The sequence below is a fragment of the Anas acuta genome, chromosome 3, assembly GCF_963932015.1.
Source record: "Anas acuta chromosome 3, bAnaAcu1.1, whole genome shotgun sequence".
Taxonomy (NCBI): Eukaryota; Metazoa; Chordata; class Aves; order Anseriformes; family Anatidae; genus Anas; species Anas acuta.
Window position 1 is genome coordinate 73,145,670 of NC_088981.1, and position 23,361 is coordinate 73,169,030.

General features: G+C 37.4%; 1 long non-coding RNA gene across 3 annotated transcripts; it reads left to right on the top strand.

Moving 5' to 3' along the window:
• Nucleotides 1-2,312: 2,312 nt before the first annotated feature.
• On the top strand, nucleotides 2,313-23,107 carry LOC137854443 (uncharacterized). 3 transcript variants are annotated; one of them, XR_011095167.1, is made up of 6 exons: nucleotides 2,327-2,464; nucleotides 3,122-3,259; nucleotides 3,720-4,216; nucleotides 18,414-18,541; nucleotides 21,173-21,779; nucleotides 23,033-23,107. It is a non-coding gene; the product is annotated as an uncharacterized lncRNA (long non-coding RNA). The 3 variants fall into 3 exon arrangements; XR_011095168.1 differs by lacking the exon at nucleotides 18,414-18,541; XR_011095166.1 differs by lacking the exons at nucleotides 18,414-18,541; nucleotides 21,173-21,779; nucleotides 23,033-23,107 and having other exon boundaries at nucleotides 2,313-2,464; nucleotides 3,720-6,298.
• The last annotated feature ends 254 nt before the right edge of the window (nucleotides 23,108-23,361 follow it).

A 23,361-nucleotide genomic window follows, 5' to 3' on the forward strand; every position in this document is an offset into this window, starting at 1 on the left:
CAGGTAAAAATCATTCCCCACATTTAAACTGGGATTCATAAATGGTACTCAGATTCTCCCAAACATTGCAGCTGTATTTCAGGCCATTAAGCTGCCAGTGAAAAGATTTGTGTTCCTTTCATTTCAATCCCTGGACAGATCCAATTGCTAGATGTAAAAGTTTTTAATTAGATATTTAGAAATCTTTATAATCTGGTGGGATTACTGAGCAGAAACCCAGCACTGCGAAGGCCACAAGGTCTGCTCAGGAAGAAAAATCTTTATAAATAAGCATGCACTGAAAGAAAGAGCAAAATAAACACTACCTCAAGCTATGAATCAATGTGTTCCTGAGAGGTTAAGGCCCTGAAACAGAAAAGTCTTTAATAATATCTTTTATAATATTTGTCGGCTGAATATGAGCCAGCAGTGTGCTCTGGTGGCCAAGAAGGCCAACGGCATCCTGGCTTGTATCAGAAACACTGTGACCAGCAGGGCTAGGGAGGTGATCGTCCCCCTGTACTCGGCTCTGGTGAGGCCGCACCTCGAGTACTGTGTTCAGTTTTGGGCCCCTCGCTACAAGAAGGACATCGAGGTGCTTGAGCGGGTCCAAAGAAGGGCGACGAAGCTGGTGAGGGGCCTGGAGAGCAAGTCCTACGAGGAGCGGCTGAAGGAGCTGGGCCTGTTCAGCCTAGAGAAGAGGAGGCTCAGGGGTGACCTTATTGCTCTGTATAAGTTCATTAAAGGAGGCTGTAGCGAGGTGGGGGTTGGCCTGTTCTCCCATGTGCCTGGTGACAGGACGAGGGGGAATGGGCTAAAGTTACGCCAGGGGAGTTTTAGGTTAGATGTTAGGAAGAATTTCTTTACTGAAAGGGTTGTGAGGCATTGGAACGGGCTGCCCAGGGAGGTGGTGGAGTCACCATCCCTGGAAGTCTTCAAAAGACGTTTAGATGTAGAGCTTAGGGATATGGTTTAGTGGGGACTGTTAGTTTTAGGTCAGAGGTTGGACTCGATGATCTTGAGGTCTCTTCCAACCTAGAAAATTCTGTGTGTGATTCTGTAATATCCCTAACTTTATGTGACCCCATTGACTTCAGTTATATATGGATCAGTAGTTTGCTCAATTGGGACTTTCTTTTATGGGCTAAAATAAATTCATTTTTTATTAATGGTATAAAAAAATCATTCACAGGGTCTGGAAATGTGGCCCCTATGCAGTATGCAAACACCGTGTCTGGGAAAATATAAAATCAAAGTAGAGAAGTGTGGGAGAAAGTAAGACTACCCCCTTAAGCTGCTGTTGAAAACTGAGGCTTAAGAACCCAATGTTTTATCTAGGGCCATGCAAGCAACATATAGCAAAGCCAAAGAACAGATCCCAATCTGCCGGGTCCTGCCCTCTATACCTTAATCCTCCAGTGTATACATGTATTCTATGGAAATTCCAGGCATCCTATCTTCTACTTTAGACCTAACACATGCTAACACATGTGCAAGTGGAAGGGACAGCAAAGTGAGAGCTAGCTAATTCTTTACCTTATAGGGATCAGGAAATACATCTTCTTCCTGCTCTGATATGTATTTATAATCTTGAGTATGATATACTGGTAGAATAAATATTTCTGCATAATAATCTCTGTATGCATTAAAAAAAAAGTGAAATATTATTTTTTATTTATTTTTTGGTCTTACTTATTCAGATAATTGTAACTGATACCATTTTTCTGACCAAGTGCATCATCCAGTCTATTGCAGCTCATTTCGTAGCATCAGAGTGCAAACAATAAAAAGCAGACTCTCCAAAGCTTGAGTAATTAAATACAAGTAGAGCAGTGGCAATAAAAAGAAAGAAAACACTGGATAAGTTTTCTGAAAAGGAAAAAGGTATAATTACTTCAGCCAAAGGGCAGCAATAACATAGACATTGACAAAATATAAGGATTTTATGTGCTTATTGACTCAGCCATTCACAAAAAAGAAAAAGTCATTATCGTAGCAAATGCCACATTACACGATAGTAATCAACTACTGTACTGTACCTCTGAGATACAAAGCACCTTTTACTGAAAATCAAAGGCACTTTTCTGAACAGGTGAGAGAAGAATTTTATGGCTGTGTGATGATATGGCCACATGTTTTTCTTTTTGCTTTTCTAACATTTAGCAGTGCTTTTACTCTTTGTTTTATCACAAAAGGCTCTGAGGTGCTTCTGCTGGCTTTTGGTAAAGTAGCTGCAGAGTTAGTACAGAAGCTTTGCACATGCCCAGCTGAGGCACATATGACCACCTCAGCTGTGAATGATAAGCTTGCAGTGTGAAAGGAATGAAAAAGATAAAGGTAAGCTTATCTGGAACCCTAACTCTCCTTTTTTCCATCCATCCTTACTGCTAGCAAGGTGTCTGTCAGACTATTGATAGGGATCCTCCATTTTAAGACCAAAGGGATTACCAGGCTGTGGAAGAAGAAACTGATGAACGCTGACAGGGTATCAGAATTTGTACTTACTTGTGGGTTGATGACCGCAGCATTGAGCAGAGACAGAGAGGATGTCTTTAGATAAGCAGCCCTAACCCCATTTTTGGCATCTATAACTGGACACTAATAATTCAAAACCTTTCCTTGGTAATACAGGTGGCCAGTTATGTTTCCAAAATATAGATATCACTCATGAGAAGATACCTCTTTTTACTGTAGAGTGGGTCAGCCTTTTTTCTTTTTTCTTTTTTCTTTTTTCTTTTTCTTTTTCTTTTTCTTTTTCTTTTTCTTTTTATTTTTCTTTTCTTTTTCTTTTTCTTTTTTTCTTTTTCTTTTTCTTTTTCTTTTTCTTTTTCTTTTTCTTTTTCTTTTTCTTTTTCTTTTTCTTTTTTTCTCTCTCAATTTCTGCTTTTGTATTTTTGGGGACAGATAAGTATTGGCAAAATTTAACTGAGTATGAGCCTTTTTTGATCTCTGTATGAGGGCTGTCTCAGTCTCCCCAGGGTAGGAAACTGTGAAAGGACCCTCCTGATCACTGGTAGGCTGGGAACCTGAAAATGCCATCCAAATTCAGAATGTTATCTTAATTTGGAAGACTGATATTCCTTTACTTTCTTAGTATTGCTGTTTTTGTCCTAATGACTACTATCATCTCCATCTTAATTAGATTTGACAAAAAACCCAAACAACTCATACCCTCTGAAAATTGAGCAAAAACACCTCCAGATGCAAAAGGCTGATGAATCAATCTACTACCAGAATGTGGATTTCAGGTATCTGAGATGGACTACTTCAGCATTAGAAAGTATGTGTTGCTTTTAAAATCTGTTCTTGTATTAAAAAAATAAAAAGCCTTATATATACTAGTTTACCCTAGACTGTGGGCCATAAGAAAATAACGTTACCTTGGCTCTGTAACTTCTGTTATAAATCATCTGCAAATACTAAAGCAGCTTTATTTGCTGAGGTACTTTTATTTCTGAGTTGATATGATATGACAGAAAGAAATCACAATCTCTAAGTAATTTGGGATGGCCAATGTGATAAAATTACCTGACTGTAACTGTGCTGTATATTATATGAATGAAATGTTTATGGGTATATATATTATTTTTTATGTGATGTTGCTAATTAGCATCTAGTATGATTATCGATTTCATCAAAAATATCCCTATTTCCACAAGACCTTTTAAGGTGAGGGGCAGCCAGGAAACAAGTTCTTTTTCTGTATCAAGTTTAACATCTCCTGTATCTATGGATAACAGGTTCTGAGGTGAACTGCTGAGTGTGTCACAGTACAGCTGGTAGAGTTAAGTGTGGAAAGTCAGTCTGAGCACATGCTGTAATGGATTTGACCTCGAAGAGCACAACAAAGAGAAATTGCAGATAACCATCTGAACTGACTTCAGAAGCCTGTAGCCCTGACTCCCTGGATACCAGGAGAAAAGAGAAGGACTAAATAGATCGGAATGAACAATCAGCAATACAAGAATGAATAAAAGTGTAATATTTGAAGTGCTGACAGTAGAAGAAAACACAGAAGAGCAGTATATTTCCCTACATGATTCCAGTCATATTAAGAAAGTGAAATTCCTTAAAAGAAAGCTTTGTAAAAATAAAATATATATTGAAAGAAGTGAGATGTGAAAGTAGTATTGGAACAATGAAGACATGCAGCTGAGAAGATCCTAAGCACCTCTTCATGGTGAGCAATTACTGATTAAAAATTCTAAGGAGAAAGGAGAAACTACTCACACGGAGGGTAAGACTTGCATTACTCTGCAGTATGTTTTAAATTCTTAATCAGCACGGATAAGAAATTCAGGTAGAATTATATAAGAATATGACACAGATAGATGCTTCTCTGGTCATCACAAAACAGGATTTCCAATTCACAGGAATCAGCTGAATGCTTATGTGTGGTTTTGGTCAGAAGTATAAGGAATTTTCCCGTGAGCTGTGAGTTCTGGGGGTGTTCCTTCTCCTGGAAACACTGTGCCTCCCATTCAAGATATGTCCCCTGGACCACCATTGTGCCTGCAGCAAGACCAATACTTGGTCCATCCCAGCAGGACCCAGTTTATGGCTCCAGCCTTACGGTTGGCAGTAGTGGATTTTACAGGGCTCTGCCTCAAAAGGTCGTCAAATGACAGAGCATCTGGGATATAAGTACAGTCATTTTTGGATCAAGTTTTTCTGGGCTGAAATGCTGTACAGTTTTGAGCAAACCAAATTCAGAGGCTTCAATTAAAATACTGTACCTACATGCTGGTTCCCAGCAGGCAAAGTGTGGGAAGGAATGGCGTTAAGCACAAGAAGTATGCAGAAATGAAAGCAGAAGGTGAAAGCACAACTATTTGATTTATTCAGTGGTATAAAAGGGCAAATATCTGCAGCGGGTATGATTCCATCAGTTTGACCTTCCTAAAGTTAACTTGACAGTGCAAAAATCACCTTACTGTATGCTTGTGGTCTAAAATGAGAAGACAGAAGATAGAAAAGAAAATGGAAGCTAAGAGAGTTGAAAGGACATCTACATGTATGTTTGTTGTCCCAGAAAACATCAGGGTAGAACTGGGAGTGGAGCCCAGCTCACATTGTATCCACTACTTGTTATAAGGATGGGCTTTCCACTTTCCATTCTTCATATTACATTTATTAGCAGAAGTAGGATTAGGAAGAGCTTTGTGGATGCTCTGGGACTAGAGACTGCTGTGATCAAGTGCTACTTGTTTTCTGTCTATTGTGTTTAAAAAGAGAGGCAGAGTAAGGAGATAGAAAGTGTGCACATGTTCACTGCTGCATCTGCTCTACAAAGCCCCAAGTCAGAGTAAAAATAAGCCTTTGAAGAGAATATAGACACCAGTGTATTTAGTTTTGATTTATTAAAATAGTTTTCAGACTGCAGTCTTATTTGTCCTGTGAGAACTGCGCTCTCTGGTAATGGGAGCATTGAATTTTCATGTGAAACATTTTAGAGAGCATATTTTTTTCCACGTACAAGAGTGTGACAAGAATTTGTTCTTGTATGATGATGTGCAAGTTATTACAGCTGCTATGCTAAACATGTATTTATGATCACTGCTGGCACAACTGCTGTGTATTTTGTTTATATTGTTAGAAACCTAGTTGTGACACATTATAAAAAATACATTCTTTTGTGATAGTCTTACACTAAGGCAGAATAAATCATACCTTCTACCTCTGTTCTTGCTTTTCTGATATTGCACCTTTGCTTTTCCCTACCCCAGAGGAGAGAACGCCTGTGTGATTCTCAGTCCCATACCAGATGATGTCGAAGGCCTCATGAAAGGGTGAAAATAAATGCCTTAATATAGCTGTCAGAAAGATGAGCCCCAAACCTCTGCATGCAGCAGCTATGGTCCTTCAATCAGAATAAGTTGCTTTCATTAAGTGCTAGTTTGGGAGCAATCTAGAAAAACTTTACACATGTGATGAACAATGTAATGAATAATTTCAAAATGGGGAAAACAAAGCTTTCAAAATACACAAGAGTTAGCCAGATCCAATGCTAGACAAGTATTCCTCATATCATTCATTTACCCTGTTCTTCCACACTAACATGGATAAAAGATATGACTACCTCCTCTGTGTGCTTTTTAATTTTTTTTTATATATATTTTTTATTAATGAAATCACAGTCAGATTTCAGCACAATATAAAAGCTCAAGTTTTGGTAATTTTGAATTAGATTCAAAGTTAGTTTATTTTCATTTACCCAAACAGAATATTTCAGTATTGTCTAACAAGCAGCATTCTAAGAGCATTTTTCATAGTGTGTCATCATATCCATTGTATATGAATGTCCTTCATAGGCCTCCTCCTGGTTGCCTGTCCATGTTGCCACTGAAATCAGTGGTACAAATCAAGCCCTATTGTTCTAAGAATCAGTCTTACTGAAGCTTAACTATGTGGATATGTAGGTATACATCAAGATGGTTACACCTACACTGCTGTAGATATTTAAAAGATATGAGTTTATGCAGTACCAGTAGAGAAAAATGCAATGCTATTTTTTTTCTTTTCTTCTTTCACATACAATGAATTATTTGTAATTTTGATTTATTTTATTCCTTCTTTTAGAAATGTATGTAACATGTAGCAAATGTTTCACTTACTAAATCTTAAAAAGAGAATTATATTTTACATTATTAAATGTTTTAGGACTCAATTTCCAAATTATTATTATTATTATTATTATTCACTGGAACATAAGTAAATATAAATATGAAAAATTGTTATTTTATTCATATTTAATGTATGAAAAGGATAGCGGGGAAGGAAAAGGTGTCAGAACTTTTTTTTAACAGCTTTGGGTCCAAATGATCGAAACATACAATATACACATCTTAGTGTCATGCTTATTGACAGTCTAAATGTGAATAACAGCCAGCTAACTGAGAGTTATGCAGACGTGTTTGCAAAGCTGGTGTCTTATTTTTTAATCTGATTTTATATAATAAGAGAAAGCAGTTCCAGACAATATATTTTGGATATTTTATTGTCTTCTCCGAGAGCTGATACTGCTGGGAATGATTCCAAAACAGCTATTACTGAACCCTGAGAAAGAAGTGATGGGAATTTCAGTGGATATTATAGTAAAGCAAACATTTACTACCTGTTTTCACAGGTGTTCTTAAGCTTTTCTCTTAACCCAGAAAAGAAATCGTGCCCTTGTGCTATGTACCACTGGGCTGTGATTTTTGGTTGATGCTCAGCTTTCAATGGTGTATATGTACAGCCTCTTCAGAAAACAGCTGGTTACGAGGCATTTTGTTTAATTATGTTTTGTTGTTTTGACTCCTGTAGTGTTTATCATCCTGAGGAATATGGCTGGAAATATAGGTCAATGATCTTTTATACATTACAGTCTTACTCACTGCTCCATGGGGGATTAGCTACCTAACCAGAATTTTTTTCATTATTTCTTTTGTGTAGCTATTCTAAATCACATCTTTATAAGGCTACGGGGTAAAAGGCTGAGGTCAGCAAAATTTTGTTTGGTCAAGTCCTCTTAAATAATTCCTTGCAGTGTAATAAAAGGGTACTTTTCTTACCATGCAGCATACAGGAACCCAGTAAAGAGAAACTACGGGGAAGAAAAAAGCAAAAGACAACTGCAGAGCAGGAAAACTGTTGAACATTCTCCAATTTTGTTTGACATTTCACAGTGACAGAAACCTCTGTGCTAAATATGTTTGTGCTGATCTGCTGTGAAAATTCACTGTTCAATAGCTTCCAGAGTTTCTCATCTCTTACCTAGGGTGAGCAAGTGTAGTGGCTGACCATTGGGCTTCCTTGCTGAGTGGCTGGCTAGAGTGGCTCAAAGACTTTTAAAGGATTTTGTGAACTGTATTTCCAAGGTGTGCCTCTACTTTTAATCTCCTTATAACTGGAAATTGTCAGTCCATGGTGCCTTTGGTGAAAGGCAGTTACTGAACTTTGTCTATCAGCAAATGGATGGAAAAACACTGGAAAATAACAGTACCTGTTGGATCATAAAAACAAACAACTCTGCATAAGATGCTTTGCTTTAACACAATTTCATTTTAATTTGAAGTAGCAACATTTGCCAGTGTGGTGAATCCTCTTTCTTAGGTCACACACTGGCTGGCCCAATGACAGAAGGTAAAAAATGCAGAGATGGAGATGGAGCACAAGGTCATTTAATTTACTATCCTTCATTTTGCTTAGCTGCTTTTTTTGACTAGTCTCATTTTAATATTCGTGGTGATCTCCACTGGTTATTTTCTTTGCAGAATATTCACAGCTTAGTGTCAATTTCAGGGCATGACACATTTTAAAAGAGAATAGAAAGGGTTAAAATAAAATGCTACTGCAACTTTCTGCTATAAATGTCTGCTAACAGAGGCACATGGTGACGATTACAGTAAATTAATTGCTTGGTTATGCAATGCTCTCTTCTTGCATTCATAGTCTAAGTAGCAAATCAATGTATCTACATATTCTTATTCTAATTATATTAAGGACATAATGATATAGTAGAGTGTAGGGACAAGAGTAACAATGGCTATTTTTAGCTTAGGGAGATTGAGTAACCTCTGGATAGCTGAACCTGCTACTCTCTGTGTTTTGGGGAGTTAAAGCTGAAATCTAAAAAAGACCTCTTTCAGACATACATGGCTTGAAATATTGGCACTGTTTGTTTTCACTAATTCTTTGTTTAAAAGACAAACAAAGCAGGTTTTCTGCCCAATCTAGGAAATCTGTCAAGATGTACCAACAAAGACTAAGCTGTAGACAAAGCAGCTTGAGCAAACTGAAGCTGTCTGAAAGAATTGGGGTGTCAGAACTTCAAACTGAGCTGCAATCCACCTCAAAGATCCATTTGAGTGCCCTATAATGTTTCATGTACACATGGAATTATGAAATTAGGTGTTCCAGCACAACATTGGTTAATTTAACTTTGGGTGTAGTTCCTGTTTACTGTCCATAAGTCAGATGTTCACTTTGTTGAAGCATCCATGAACGAAAGTTGCTTGCTGATGCTGCACTGTAGTGCTATCCAACTTGTACTGAAGAAAAAATCCCAGTTAGTTTCCCATGGCTCACTTAGCCATACGAAAGCTGTGTGGGAAGGCAATTTTTCTTGTGAAAATGGACCATGGAAATGAGACCAGCTGGGATTCCAGGTTGCTCTTCTGGGGCCTTGACAGACTGGGACTTCGGGCTTTTGGCAGCCCTACCTGCCTTCTAGCATCTGCCGGGTGAGCAAAACAGCACTGCCTCCGCGTAGCTCTGCTTTGCATATGTCTCCTTCTCATTGCAAACATATGAAAGACACACATTTTATTGCAGATTTTTGGCATGTAGACAAAGTGCACAGAGGGGGGATAATTAGGCTTCAGGGTGGCACCTCCCTCTAACATCATAAATCGAAGTTATTTAACAATGAGTACAATAGAATTGCAAGAAAAATGCTTGGAAATAGAATTTCAATAGCCAAACTTGTTTTCGTTAAGTTGTTTACCATAAGTGAAATAAAGTACAGAGGGAAATGGAAAATGTGGTGCACTGAATGTATTTGTACAGTTTTCAGATGTCTCTGGGTTACCCAAAAGAGCCCTTATACTGTATTTCCTCTTAACGTATCTGTGGATTCTCTATGTAAAAGCTCAGAGTATTTTCCTTGGATTTTTTTTTCCTTCTCTCTTGGCTAAAACTTTCTTCTAGGGTAAAGGAACTTGGCAGTATAAAATACTTCAGATAGTGAAGCAAAATTTTCATCTCCTACCCCATTTTAAGAATGTGAACAAAATTTTTGGTTATTTACTCTGAGTATAAATCAAACTTGTTGGACTTCAACTGACCTTGTGTGAACTGCAGAAAGACAGGGTTTTACCTCTTAATCAGCCTGGAGAGCCTGGACTTGGTGCAATGAAATCCATTGAGGTTGAGGATTAGCATCCTTTCTTTCTACAGTCTCTACACAGCTCTTACAATGAGTAGTATACCTTTCTTATCTAAAACCATAAGAGAAAGCTTTCAGCACGTCAGCAGTGGCAGTCACATGTGAGTGGACATCATCATTTTATTACTTGTGTAGTATTCTAGCAAAGTAACTCTTTGTGTCATGTCTTCCCTCTGACAGGTAGGCTCTAGATCTGAGACCCACCAGGCCATGGTACAACTGAGTTCTTAGGGAAAGACTGAATTGCTAAAGATGCTTTCAGCAGCTCTAGGTTTTTGCCAAAATTGCATTCTTTTTTCCTAGATGATTGCAGTGATAAGACATAATTCTGTGCTGGGGAAATTTATTTGGGGGAAGGACAGATCTTATTATCTGGCTTGGCAACCACAAAATTCTTTAATTATATTCATCAGGACATTTTTCACCTTGCTCTGGAGACGCATTGAATTGAACATCCCTTAATACTGAAAAGGAATATTCATAGTACATATTATTATGATTATTCTTTTCCTGTATCTGTGATATAAAACTGTTCAAAAGGAGCAAAATGCTTTCTTCTCAGCATTTGAAGTAGACATTGCATTCTTATACTGGACAAATTTCACCGAGGTCAGTGGCATGCCAGTTGCATAAACAGCATATACGATGAGAGTAGGAGCTTTTCCCTTAAAATGAGTAAGTTTTATGTTCAGTCTCAGGCTCAAATGCAGATATTTAGAAACTATTACATATGTATATTCTGGCATATCAGGATAAGAATTTTACCCTTTGTTGTCTTTCATCCAGGGAAAAGTAGGGGTGGGAAATGGCTTGAAAAAATATGCCATAAGTAGCAGAGAAAATGGGTTTAGTGGAGATGATGGTGTAAAACCCGGGAGGCATATCATTGACTCATGCTGTGCCAAAATTAGATTTTAAAATTGTTTCTGTCATCTTATGAAAGCCCACAAGACTTTGTTCTGAATATCCTAAAACTCTTATAACTTCTGTTCAAAAGAAGTTGGCTATCCTCATTCTTGATCCTCCAGACATTCCTACATGCTAAGGTGTTGATATAATTTTTGACACATTTCATCTAAATAAATAAATGTCCTTTTTCCTCACCTGCCAGAAGAGAGGCTTCTAAGCCTGGGAGCTGCTACTGGGGCCAGTTGAAAAGTACTGCAGAATGCATTACAGAATCACAGAATCACAGAATTTCTAGGTTGGAAGAGACCTCAAGGTCATCGAGTCCAACCTCTGACCTAACGCTAACAGTCCCCACTAAACCATATCCCTAAGCTCTACATCTAAACGTCTTTTAAAGACTTCCAGGGACGGTGACTCCACCACCTCCCTGGGCAGCCTGTTCCAGTGCCTAACAACCGTTTCGGTAAAGAAGTTCTTCCTAACATCTAACCTAAAACTCCCCTGGCACAACTTAAGCCCATTCCCCTTCGTCCTGTCACCAGGCACGTGGGAGAACAGGCCAACCCCCACCTCGCTACAGCCTCCTTTAAGGTATCTGTAGAGAGCAATAAGGTCGCCCCTGAGCCTCCTCTTCTCCAGGCTGAACAAGCCCAGCTCCCTCAGCCGCTCCTCGTAGGACTTGTTCTCCAGGCCCCTCACCAGCTTCATCGCCCTTCTCTGGACCCGCTCAAGCACCTCGATGTCCTTCTTGTAGTGAGGGGCCCAAAACTGAACACAGTACTCGAGGTGCGGCCTCACCAGAGCCGAGTACAGGGGGACGATCACCTCCCCAGCCCTGCTGGTCACACTGTTTCTGATACAAGCCCGGATGCCGTTGGCCTTCTTGGCCACCAGAGCACACTGCTGGCTCATATTCAGCCGACTGTCCACCATCACTCCCAGGTCCTTCTCTGCCTGGCAGCTCTCCAACCACTCATCTCCCAGCCTGTAGCTCTGCTTGGGGTTATTGTGCTCCAGGTGCAGGACCCAGCACTTGGCTTTGTTGAACTTCATGCAGTTGACCTCAGCCCATTGGTCCAGCCTATCCAGATCCTCCTGCAGAGCTTTCCTACCCTCGAGCAGATAACACAGGCACCTAACTTGGTGTCATCTGCAAGTGTATGAAAAAGTTACCTGTTCTATTGGACTGATTTCTCCATCTGGTGCTGCCAATTAATTTGCCAAATTTAACCTTTTAAAATGTCATTCTCTGCCCCCTCTTAAGGATAACTAACTAATGCATTTTTTTCCTCTCCTGACTTCTTAAAAGCTCCTGCCCTTTCCATGGACGTAGGAATTTCTTAGGTTGATTGTGAAAAGGCAAAAAAAAAAAAAATATTGCAAATGCAGCTTCCCTCCTGGGAAGTAAATGATAGTTTTACCCCAGTCAAAGTCACAAATTACTAGTTTTAATCACCTCAGAATATAAAATTGTAAGGCACTGAAGACAGAATTATTCAACTGCTGTTTAAAAATGGCTAATGTCTGTGTCCATGGCATGGCTGTCCTGTTGACATCCTGTTTTAATGAATATTATGAATTCCTTTTCAGTTTAGAAAAAAAAAAATCCATCATGCTGATGTGGCTGTAGACCTTGTATTTTTCACAGTTATGAATCTTGTATTATTATGTTAGGAGTGCGTAGTTCTGTTCTTTCTAGAGACATTTCACTCTTAACTCTGATGGCCATTTGTATTTCATTCAGAGAACTATGAAAAATGCTGATACTAAATGTTTTACAAATAGGCTTTTATTCATCCTTTTTGCCATAATACAGAATGATGTGATTAGTAATGATTTTTAACTGGCTTCTAAGAAGGTGTCATGTATCAGTTTTGTCATTTAAATTAGTTGTTGTAGTAATGAGAGTATATCAATTATTCATTGTAAGGTTGAGTTAGATCAATTCTATAATTAATCTGTCTTGTTTCTCTACTTGTTTATTTCCAGTAATTATGAAAATATTAGTGTTACTATATGCAGTTAGTACTTAATTTTTCTGTTCTACAGATTATTTTACAAACAATATTCTATGAAGTATCTTTTGTTTGTTTGTTTGTTTGTTTTTGTTTCCTTTTTTAACCGAGAATGGGATCATAGTGCTTAGTTCCTAAATATTGTTAGTATGCTTGCAAAAATTGTTCACATTTGGTTGTTCTCTTTAAAAGTGCAAGTTCATCAGTTGCACAGTGAAGGACTTCTGAACTGAAGGTATTTGCTGAGGGAAATTTCAGGACTGTGACAAGGTACAGGTTTTTCCAATTTTAACTGTAATCTCTAACCATCAGGTGTCAGGTTTTCTGCTCCTGTTTCCCTCTCATTCTTGGCTGCACAATATCCTAATTTTAAGGAAGAATGGAGATAAGTTCTGTTTTTATACCTGTGGTTTGCTTCATATTCAGTTATGAAGTCCACCTCTGTGCATCTCTTCTATGCTCTGACAGCCCGGGGTTACAGCCAAAGGTAAAGGGACCTTTTCCACTTTTGATCTGGGCAATGTAAATCTGCAAGTTTATTACTGCCAGCATGGAAAACCAGGCTAACAGAGAGGCAACTCTGCCCTCTCCTTTATCCAACATCTCTGTACTACCTCCTCCCTGCAGGAATGTGACTGTGGCTGTTTTGCTGTTTGCTGTGAGCCATCACAGCTTCAGTCATGGCTAGAAGACGGAACACGTCCAGGATTAGGGTTAGTTTAGGTATCTCCTTTCCTTGCCCTGTCTCTGAATTAAGATTCAGGCTAGAAGCTACACTTTTACTCAGATACAAGCACTAAAATTATGACACAATATTGGGTGGTCCAAAGCATAGCAACCAGCTGAATTTTGTTCCATCCTGACTTGACTGTGTTGAGGAGTAAACAAATGTTCTCCAGCATTGCCTATACTTTGCCAACACCAATCTTAAACAAAGGCAGATGATCTGAATCTTTCTGAAAGGGTGTGTAACTGAGTTATCTGTATAGGGCTACTATATCTGTACTAATTTTTCCAAGATAAATCCTGTCCCGATTTTTTCCCCAGAGCAGAATACAGCAGCTCAGTTTTATGAAAATGACATGATTTGATTAGGAACATATATTTTTAGACTTTTAGAAGAGACTGAATATTATTGAAGAAAGTTTGGTTTAGGAAGTATGCAACCTCTGTAGGATTATTTGTGTTCAGAAAAACTTTTTTTTTCCTCTGGATATCTAGATTTTTTTTTTTTGTGGTTAAGGAAATCCCAGTGCACTCTAGTAAGAAGTGAAAAAAAATTTGAAGCATCTTATCTCCAGTTGTTAAACTACCAGAGTAAAACATGACTGTGGACATGGGAATGTTACATAGCATTGTGAACCAGGGTTATTGTCAACAAATGTTTTTGCATGCTTATTTTTATGGAGAGATGAATTCACTCTCAAGTTCAAGCATATCTGCCAGGTCCAGAAATCATGTGCAAATGTACACCCACAAGCAGATCAAGGTCAATTTCCCATGAAGGCATAGGCAGACCAAGAGTGTTCAGCTGTCTAGGCACAGCAGATCTGGTGGAGGTGGTTGTCCTGCACCTCAGGCCACCAGCAGATGTTTGAAACATTTAATGAATGCTCTGAGCCATAGCTACAACTGGGCCCAGGAGAGGAATGAAGAGTGTGTAGGTCACAGATTTGGTTGAGCTTTAACTTGCTTTTGACCTTAATTAGCCAAAATGGCCGGTTTCCAAGGATGTAAGTGTTTCTGGGAAGCAAAGAGAAAGGTTATACTATCCAGTCCTTCAGACATCAGGTCTATAAGAATCTTAAATTCCCCAAATTACCCACTGGTAAATCAGCAAATACTGGTCTGTGCTAAAACCTAGTAACTTTTTATCTCTGAAGTCCTTTAAAAATAATAAGAATTTTAATATAATCAGCAGTTGAGACTGCTTGTTCCTTACATTAATCAGTGGTTATGATTTTGCAAGAGAAGAGCCAGTAGTAGGGACCCACACTATACCTGCACATGTAATTGTGGCCATTACCCAAGTGAACGTACCCTTGAGCTCCTACCTATCATGCAACCGTCATGTCACTTCACACTGATAGAAGTGATAACTGCATTGCAAAGCCTCAGAGAAAAGATCAGAAATACCTTCCCTGCAGTGTTTATAAGGTTCTTCAAAATAATAAATAACAGAACACTGTAAGTTGGTCCTCAGCCAATTCAAATTTGGTAATTTCTAGTATCACTGTACTCTGTCAAGAATCTATTGTAAATATTTAAATATTATCAGTTTTAATCTGACAATTGTGTGAATATTCAGTCGTCATTATCTCAATGTCATGATATGATACTATTTAAAAAATATGAAGTTGTGAGAAATTTTCAAGGATGTTGCTTTACACTAGTAGCTTCTTTAGTATTGGTCATACATATCTAATAATAAATATTTGGTGCCATTACATGATTTCTCATCAGGGTACTACTAGAAAGTGAGAGTCGTTAACTCCTTTTTGCAGATGAGAAAGTTGAGGCCCAGAGGAATAACGTATCTTCAAATAATTTATATATTATTATTTATATAATTTATATATTTCAATATTATTTTTTATATTATTATATAATTTATATAATTTAATATTTATATATTATTATTTATATAATTTATAATGTATCTTATAGCTCTGATGAGAAGGACCTGAGGGTCCTGGTGGATGACAGGTTGACCATGAGCCAGCACTGTGCCCTTGTGGCCAAGAGGGCTAATGGGATCCTGGCGTGCATTAAAAGGAGTGTGGCCAGCAGGTCAAGGGAGGTGATCCTCCCCCTCTACTCTGCCCTGGTCAGGCCTCACCTGGAGTACTGTGTCCAGTTCTGGGCTCCCCGGTACAAAAAGACAGGGATCTCCTGGAAAGAGTCCAGCGGAGGGCCACAAAGATGGAGCATCTTCCCTATGAAGAAAGGCTGAGAGAACTGGGTCTGTTCAGCCTGGAGAAGAGAAGACTGAGAGGGGATCTCCTCAGTGTATATAAATATCTGAGGGGTGGGGGACAGAAGGATGTAGCCAACCTCTTCTCAGTGGTTCGTGGGGATAGGACAAGGGGCAATGGCTACAAGTTAGAGCACAGGAAGTTCTGCACTGACGTGTGAAAGAACTTCTTCACGGTGAGGGTGATGGAGCATTGGAGCAGGCTGCCTAGGGAGGTTGTGGAGTCTCCTTCTCTGGAGATATTCAAGGGCTGTCTGGACGCCTACCTGGGCAGCTTGCTCTGAGGAACCTGCTTTGGCAGGGTAGTTGGACCTGTTGATCTTTTGAGGTCCCTTCCAACCCCTACAGTTCTGTGATTCTGTGATTCTGTGATTCTGTGATTCTGTGATCTTATGTGGAATCAGTAATCAAATAGGAGCTTAACACAGGATCTGAAGCAGGTTATGCTACCATAGCTTAAAAGTGGTACTGATGTTACAAATAAGTATATTTCTGAAGAAAGGCACAATGTATAGGTAAATGTATTGTCAACAGAGTTCAAAAGGAAGTACTTTATGATTGTGCAATGGCAAAGAAATAGGTGAGGGTCAGCCTTTACCTCCAAGGGCTTTTATTTATTTATTTATTTATTTATTGTTCTGTGTAGAAAAATGATCACTACCTTTAAAAAGCAGATGTGGTCAAAGCCATCTTCTTCCCTTTCAAAATAACATTGAAACATAAATGGAACAAAGAGTGAGTGAATTGCAGTCACAGCTGGGATTCTTAACAGTCCTGCACAAAAACTGCTTCAAAACTTTTCTTCTCAGTCTTGAAAAAATTCTTCCCTCTGTGCTCCTCTCCCCTCCTCTTTCTTCCCTCCTGTCTCCTCTTTTCTAAAATGTCTGAGGTGTTAAAGCTCAAAGTATGGTCGTCTCCAGGCAGTAAACAAATTGAAAAGCTGAGAAAATACCTTAGAATTTCCCAGATACCACGAGAATGTGGAAGAGGTTTTTTGTTTCTTTGTTAGTTTGTTTGTTTTTTCAGTCATAAGGACAGCAGTTAGTTGCTCTAAGATATTGCCATGGGCCCACAGCAGTGTGCATGTTGGTCAGCTCAGGTTCACTAGGAAACCTCAGAAGTTGTGGTGTGCATACAAGTCAATTTTTTTACCAATAAAATTTTTTACCAACTAAAAATTACCATTGCAGTCCTCAGGCAAAGCTAGCCAGCAAACAGGGCTGTAACTGAGAACCTCTTTACCTTTAACCTTCTTACTGAAGTGGAGTAACTTCATATAGACCTGCCAGTAAAACAATAAGGAGTTTTACTTCTCTGCACAGTTTTGTGTGTATAATCATCTGGAGCTAACCATGGCACAAGGGGAAAATACATTGTTGCTCAATATTTTGCTTATCTGACTACAGTAATCAAATGTGAAGTTTTAGTCTTTTGCATAAAAATTTTATGGATTGCTATGCTGACAACTCTTAAAGCTATTGCTTCCTTTGCTTCCTTTCAATTCAGCTCACTTTTTTTTTTTTGGGCATGTGTGTGATTTTTTTCCAAGAAAGGTCTGCCTTGGCTTTGCAATTTTTGATCATTTAATTTCCTCCAATATTTGCTTTATGTATGAGAGTGTATTAGGATCTGGAATAGTTTCTTTGTCAAAGATTATTCTAGTCAAGTGTTGCTATGAAGAAATAGCTTCTCAAATTAAAAAAAAAAAAAAGAGGATAAAAAAATATGTTTGTTGTCTCTCATAAAGAACTTTCAATCTCAATTTTCTCAACTAAAGGAAGAACCAGGTCTCATCCAGATGACAAATGAGTCTGATGTGTTTCCTGCTGCCCACATGAAAATGGATGCTAAGCAAAAATTGAAGTTAAACCCATGAGCTGCACACAAATAGTTTCCACTTTAGACTTCAGAAATATTGGCTTGGGGGATTTGCAAAAGGATATGCAATCAGTTGTCCTCTTGAGCCCCCTTCAACAGCAAATGGTAGTGCCGGAGTGTTTGATTGGATTCTTAAGCCACCAAGTTAACCCCTTGAAAGACAAAAAAGCTGAAGAGCCCGTCTCACAGGAATCTTAAGTTCAATTTTAAAATAGTACCACTTATACTAGAAAAATGCCATATAAAACATGTAAAATATTTTAGATCTTTTTCTTGGTCATGAGCTAATGACAGATTTTTGCTATTCTTTCATGACTACTTGAAGGCAATGAGACAAGATGGTGATGGAACAGCTTCAGTGTTGGTTGGTAACTGAGAGTCCTTATATTTTGCTGAATGGGAAAAGACAGTCTGAAAATGCTTTAGGGAAAGGTACTGCAGATGTAGTGAAAGATCTCCTCTTCAGGATGGTCCTCAGAACAATCAGGTAGAGCAGGGTAAGAGTCCATCTACCTTACTTACTTCATGAGTAAATAGAAGAAAGTTTCTGATTCATCCACCAATCACTGAATCTGGGAAATGCTGTAGGAAGAATGAATAGAAAGGAGAATAATATGATTAATGTGACATAAAAAAATATGGAGTTTTCTGTCATTGCAACCAAGTTCATTTAGGCTAAAAGAGAACAGTATTTGCCCCAGTAAGCTAATTAAATTTCTTTTTCAAACAGCCACAATGAAGTCAGAGATAGAGAATTTATACAATATCTGAAATCTCTGCAATCAGGTGGAATAGCTGAAGATTCAGATTTCCTTCAGCAAACTCAGATTAAAGTCTGGAGCTCGCACTTTCTTTGAGGTAACTAAACATATTTTTATAGTGTTTTTGTTACTTTTTTTTTTATCTATTCCTCCAAATTATACCATTCAGTTTTGTACTAATCAAAAGCTTGGAGGTTCTTCCTTCAAAACAATCTTTTTAAATAAAAAATTTGGAGTCACCTTTAAAGGTTTGTTGCTTATATTTAATGTGAATTCTATGAATGAAGTACTCCTTTCTTCTAGAAAACTTTAAATTGCTGTAAATTGCTGTGCATTTCTAGAGTCTAGGCATGAGTTTATAAGTGGATTATAAACAGCTGTAATACTAAACACATCAATACAAACCCAATCAAGACAAAATATCCTTAAGGAGCATATACTCAAAAAACCTCACACCCACTGTGCTATGTCAAGTGGGCTTGCCTACATTTCCCTTACTGCTGAACTAATTTCTCTCTTTTTTAAAGCCAGTGCTAGATGTTTCTCCTTCCTCCTGGAATGTAACACTCCTTTTCTTCTTACCTTAGAAGTAAACGGTTTTCAAAACGAATACTGTAACTTTTTAAATAAAATTTCTGTAGTTTTTACTAGTAAACGATTTATACTCACATAAGGAGTTTTTCAAAGGTACAAGAGGAAAAAAAGATCACAGTATTTTTAAATCCTGGCAAAGGTTGACTTGGTAGCTGTCACTTACATACCTGACACTTGGTTGTTGTCAGGTAATTTTAAGGCATTTTGTCACTCCATTTAGAATCATTTTGGCCATCCAGTAACTTAGTGGGGGGAAAATACTAGTAAGATTTTTTTATCTAAAGCCCCAAATATGAACACCTATCTCTATTCATTTAAAACAGACACATCATTGTTTAAGCTTCTTAGTACTCAGGACTTCAGGAGAGAGCTGAAACTTATAAGGCATCCTATCAGAAATGTTGTCAGCTTCCTGGTCCTGGGGATATGATGCTAATTTCTCAGTGGCTATGCATCTTTTCTGCTTCTAGACTATATTTTTGCATTACGCTGTGTCTTTTAGGGGAAAATGAGTAAAAGAAGTAATTAATCTGAAGGTGTTGTTTGCAACAGCATTTGAACTGCTTTTGTGTATTTAAAATTTTTGGGGAAAGCTTGTACTGGTTCTTGTTCTAAGTTAATTATCCTTAAAAGTTTCCTAGTTTAAATTTTCTCTTAGTGTTATATTTTATTAGATTAACTCAAGATTTTTATTAGTGCTCTGGGACAAAGCAGAACACTGTAGCCAATATTGCAGAATTATATGTTCTGGTCTTTAATGTGCATTTTAGTAACAACTAAAAGTTTTCCATTTGTGTTTTTAGTATTAATTCAGTTTTTCTTTGCACACTTTATGCTTCAGATCTTTCCATTTATCTTTCCAGTCCCTCCACATGCTGATTGCACTGATTCTCAGTGGTTCTTCCAGGACATGTTGGCTATTCCCTTGATAACAGATTGTTTAATCCTTGACTAGTCTTGCTGCACTAAATCTAGCAGACTTTACAGCAATGAATCTGAATGCTGATGTAACCCCCAGACAGTTCCATTTATATTAGGAGTGTGCACAATGCTAATCTTAGCTCTTTCTATCTAGGCTGAGGCAGTTTGTGCATGTTACTTGTTCAGATTCACAAATAAGCTTTAACAGACTGGAAAATAATAGGACATGCTATTTGTGACTGATTTGGGATCTAACAGTGCTAAAACTGGACTGACTGTGGGAGGTATTGTCTAGGAGCTGAAGCTTAGAGGTTGAAGGTTAGATGTTGAGAGTTTTTTTTTTTTTTTTTAAATCCCTATAAGTTTATGGTATATACTAAATGAAAAAATCTTTTGACATTGAATTTAAAGTATTTTTATGTTTCTCCTAAAAAATTATCTAATATTAAAGTATTAAAAAATGTGTAAATATGACAATTTGTACCATCCTTGTTGTAAGTTCTTTAATGACTTTCCAGAAAAGAAAGATTTCTAATCCACAAATTTTAATCAGTAATACGTATATATTACAGTGTCTTAGTTGTCCTATCTGAAGTCCCAGTAGATTTTTATTATTTTTTTTTTTCTTTGACGAGTTATTGACTTTTCAGTCCCAATTGCATCTGGTAAATATTTGATATTAAACCAGCACAAACAATATTTCATTTAAAAATAAGCTTACATGGCTATATTTTTCTACTTAAATGTTCGTATAATTATTTTGTTGTCTGCAAGTTGTGGCAAAAACTTGCCATATCAAAAAATATCTTGAGATTTGTTGCCTTAATTTATTAACCAGACTTGCTCAATAACTTTCATTATTACATGGGGATTGAAATCAGAGTTAGATTGATCCCTGCATACAAACAATTAACTAGCAGCTAGGTTCTTCCATCTAAATGAAATATATCAGGCCACCAAGATAGTTCCAAGTGTTGTTCAGAAAAAGTCATTGATTTATTCATCAAAACAATAACTTCCTGCAACAGTAATTTCTGCTAGCTGTCTTCTCCATAATGACTTACTAGACAAAACAAAATGTATTTGATTTAATGGCACTCTGAAGGCCAGATGTATTCTCCTGTCCCTTTATGAAAAACAATGCAGCTACTCTTGAATAGAGATTCTCTACTTGGGAGGGCATGCTCATAATGCTACTCTTCCTTTGATTCAGGGCCTGGCTGGAAATTTTGGAAGGAAATGCATCTGCCAAGACAACTTCTGCCAAAGCAACTCTTCCTACTCTTTTGGCCAAGATTGCATGGACCTTCAAGACATTGAAGTGTTGTACCTCTGTTGTCAGAGCAATTCCATGAGTCCAAGATAAGGAATAAGAGCTAAAGTCTTAATCCAATATTAGCCTACAGAAATGCTACAAATTCTAATATATACATCTATTTCTGGTATATCTAGCTTGACAGAAATCTCTCAGAATACTTGTTATAAATTCCTTGAGGGGATATACTTCTAATATTGATAGAAGTACTCACTAGTGTCCATTGTACAATGCATCTCTAAGTAGTCTTTAAGTGGCTTATATAAATACTTGATTAAGCTATGCTTCTCCTTAATAATCACTCTTGTGAGCACAGACTGTGATGGCGTTTTATCTGTTGAATTATAATTAAGACTTACTTTGAAATAATTGCTTGTATCTCCACTTATCTAGGTGCTATATCTTGCTGATATGAAGCTGGTGTTTCTGTATTACCATGCGAAAGGCTGCTTTCAGACCTAAGGACATAGGTGTAAATCAAAAAATTGACACATAGTTATCAGAGGTAAGAATTCAAAATTTACTTAAGAAATCATAGAAAGGCTTAGGTTGAAAAGAACTCCTAGAGGTCATCTAATCTACCCACAGTGTAAGGAATTATCAATGAAAATATACAATATTCTCTGCACTGAGTAAAGAAAAAAGTTTTTTTTTTTTTTTTTTTTTTTTTTTTTTTTTTTTTTTCTTCTATAACTAGAACTGGATTTGTCTATCCAGATGGTCAGAAGGTCAAAATGTTTTGATAGGCATTTGAGCTTTTTAATAAATACATTTGTGACTCTTGCATGATTTCAGTTTCTATGAACAGTCATGCAAGCAATTAGCTTGCAATGAACATTTACAGAAACCATATGTCAGTCTCCTATCCTAATCTTCTGCATATGGATATTTGAACTGGAGACAAGTTACAAAGATTATTGTAATCACCCAAAAAGAAGACCACTGACTTCAGTAAACATTCTTGTATTTTTATTATTTTTATTTTTTATTTTTATTTTTCTTCTAATTTTTGTTTTATAAACCTAATTCTTCAGTCAGGGAAAAGGAGAATTTTTATTTTTAAAAAATCTCACTAATCATAACTGTTTCAGAAATATGTAACATTCTCTTAAAGTTATTTTATAATTTTTTGAGTTCAGAGTTGTAATTTGTTGTGTAGAAGAAAATGAATGAAGTAAGAATTGGCTTAATCCTCTGCTGGCAGCCTGGACCCACATTCACAGCTACAATTTCTTTTACATGTATATGATTTATGTAGTAAGAAGCTCAAGCATTCTTACACTTTTTTTTTTTTTTTTTTTTTTTTTTTTACATTAACGGTCTCTTATTTTAAATGTTTTTCAAGTCTAGAACTGCTTTCATTTCCCTACCTTTTCTGATTTGCCTTTGAATATGCCCAGATAATGTTATTGTACCAATTCTCACAGAAATTACACAGAATCACAGAATGACAAAATGGTTGAGGTTGGAAGTTGATCATCTTGTCCAACTCCTCTGCCAAGCAGAGCCACCTCGAGCACGCTGCACAGGATCTCATCCAGGCAGGTTTTGAATATCTCTAGAGAAAGAGACTCCACAGCCTCTCTGGACAACCTGTATTATGAATTTGTGCTGTGAATGATACAGCTGTCTTCAATAAGATGTTGAGAATAACAACCCACTGTCAGCGGCTGGCATGACAATAACTGGAATCTGCTGTCCTCCAAAATGGTGACTCCAATCTGTCATCTAGATTAATCATTATAGCTTTTCTTCCAGGTCTGCTGTTTCCAGCTGTACAGCGTGGCTTTACTACAGTATCCTCTCACATGGACTGGGTGATGGGGAAAAGATATTTAAGTCAATATCTTTGTACTCTTACTTATTCTCTCCAAATATGAGAAATTAATTTCTTAAACACAACAACAATGGAATAACAATGTTCAGTTTGTATGGAATATCTTAATTTTCTTGTCAGACTAACTCATCTACTTCCAGTTTAATTTCTATGCTGGGGTAGAACAGACTACAAGTGTGTTAAATTTATATGGAAACAACAACTAGTTGCCTTAAAAAAAAAAAAAAGAAGCTGTCGCCAGTGCCGACTT